This window comes from Artemia sp. Qi Xiang Cuo, chromosome 16, assembly GCF_049724085.1.
Source record: "Artemia sp. Qi Xiang Cuo chromosome 16, ASM4972408v1, whole genome shotgun sequence".
NCBI classification, from domain to species: Eukaryota; Metazoa; Arthropoda; class Branchiopoda; order Anostraca; family Artemiidae; genus Artemia; species Artemia sp. Qi Xiang Cuo.
In genome coordinates, this window is record NC_142809.1 from 56,122,233 (window position 1) to 56,124,955 (window position 2,723).

Consider the following 2,723-nt stretch of genomic DNA (forward strand, 5'->3'; position numbering starts at 1 on the left):
TAAAAGACACATCAGTTCAAGAATTTATTTCACTGTAATTTTATTTTTATTTTCAATGCTGTAAGAACTGGAAAAGAAAATATTTGTAATATAGTTCGTTTTCAGGTAAGCGCCAATGACGCTGTAGGCTTTTTTTTTATTTACAGTTAAGGAAAGGGGCAATATAAAAACTCTTGTTCGTAGTGAAACTATATTCACCTTGAACAACTTTAGAAAGAACTAATAAATTAAACTTAATTTTTGATGTATAATGATGTTAATCGCGGAAAGCTCATCAGTTTAAAATTTTACTATAATTTTAATGTTCATTTTCAATACCAAGCACAAAAGAAAATATTTGTCATAAAATTTGTTTTCAGTGAAGTGCCAATTCAACGTTGTAAGCTATGCCCTGGGGGTATATAAAATTTTTATTAAAAGAATTGTCACAGAAACTTAAAAAAAAGGTTCATTCCATTGGAAATTGAGAGGGCAAGTGTCCTTATTAATAGTCGAAAGTGGTCGGAGGGCGAATACTCCCCCTCCAAATCCTTCCTTTTCGCAAACACTTCTGATCAAAATTTTGATATAGCAATTTTTTTCAACATAGTTGAAGGGTCCGGAAATTATGTCTTTGAGGATGACAACCCCCCTACAGCCCTCAGGGCTAAGGTTAGGAGTTTGCCCTGGGGTGTATAAGGTTTTTATAGAAAGTGTTGTCGTAGAAACTTCAAAAAGGGCTCATTCGATTGGAAATTGAGAAGACTAGTACCCTTTTCAATAGTCGAAAGTGATTGGAGGGCAACAAACTCCCCTCCCACGCCCATTCTTTCCCCAAACACATCCAATCAAAATTCTCAGATAGCCATGTTGCTCAACGTAGTTGAAAGGTCTGGAAATTATGTCTCCGAGGATGAAAACCCCCACACCCTACCCAACACTCCTCAGGGCAAATGTTCTAAGTTATACCCTGGTGGCATATAAGACTTTTTTTTAAGGAATTGTCATAAAACTTCAAAAAAGGCTCATTCCATTGGAAATTGAGAGGGCTAGTGCCCTTATTAATAGTTGAAAGTGATCGGAGGGTTAATGCCCTCCCACGCCCTTCATTTCCCCAAACACTTCTGATCAACATTTTGATATAAACATTTGGTTCTACGTAGTTGAATGGTCTGGAAATTATGTCTTTGAGGATGACAACTCTCCTAAAGATCTCAGGGCTAGGGCTTTGAGTTTGCCCTGGGGGTGTATAAGGTTTTTATAGAAAGTGCTGTCGTAGAAACTTCAAAAACCGCTCATTCAATTGGAAATTGAGAGGGCTGGTGCCCTTTTTAGCAGTCCAGAGTAATAGACGGGATAATCCCCCTACGCCCGTCATTTCCCCAAAGACTTCCAATCAATATTTTGATATAGCCCTTCTGATCAACCAAGTTGAAAGATTTGGAAATTGTGTCTTTGAGGATGACAACCTGCCCCCTAGAGCCATTAGGACAAGGGTTGTAAGTTATTCCCTTTGGGGTATATAAGGTTTTTATAGAACGTGTTGTCGTAAAAACTTCAAAAACCACTCATTCAATTGGAAATTGAGAGGGCTGGTGCCCTTTTTAGCAGTCCAGAGTAATAGACGGGATAATCCCCCTACGCCCGTCATTTCCCCAAAGACTTCCAATCAATATTTTGATATAGCCCTTCTGATCAACCAAGTTGAAAGATTTGGAAATTGTGTCTTTGAGGATGACAACCTGCCCCCTACAGCCATTAGGACAAGGGTTGTAAGTTATTCCCTTTGGGGTATATAAGGTTTTTATAGAACTTGCTGTCGTAAAAACTTCAAAAAGGGCTCATTCGATTGAAAATTGAGAGGACTAGTGTACTTTTTGTTATTTGAAAGGTATCAGAGGGTAAATGACCCCCCCCCCCTCATGTCCTTCATTTCCCCTAACACTTTTAATTTTGAGATGGCCATTTTGTTCAACGTATTTGAAAGATTCGGATATTATGTCTTTGAGGATAAAAAATCCCCCTAGCCCGCAGGGCAAGGGCTGTAATTTTTGTCCTGGGGGCATATAAGATTTCTTATAAAAAGTGTGGTCATATAAACTTCAGAGGGCTACATTTTATTGGTAGTCAGAAGCTCTGCTGCTCTTTTTATGAGTCAAAGTCGGACGGAAGTTACCCCCCCCCCCTCCCCTCAAACACATATCATTTGTCCCGAATTGCATCTAACAGAAATTTTGCGATAGTGCTATTTTATTCAAAATAGTCTAAATATCATATAAAAAGGTTTTTAGGGTAGAAACAAACCCCAGAGCCCAGGGGCAAAGATTGTAAGTTATTCGCAGGGGCATTTAAGGTTTTTATTGAAGGGATGGTTGTATAAACTTTAAAGGATACTCTTTTGGTAAAAAATTGGAAGTTCTAGTTCCCTTTTAAGAGTCAAAAGCAATGGATGGCAGGTCGTTCCCCTCCCCCCCTCCAGACTACCCCTCATCGCCAAACGAATGTGACTATATGTCTTAGATAACAATTTTCCTCAGAATAGTCCAAAGAACTAAAAAAAAATGACTCTTAGGTTGACACAACCCACCAGGGCCCTGGGGATAGGGTTACAAGTCATGGTCTGGGGTCATATAGGGTTTTTATTTGAATAACATTTGTTTAATTTTTTTAATAAAATTTGTACTTTACTAAAAAAAATTGAAATGAACGTGCATTGTCAGTTTCATTGACATATACTGATATTT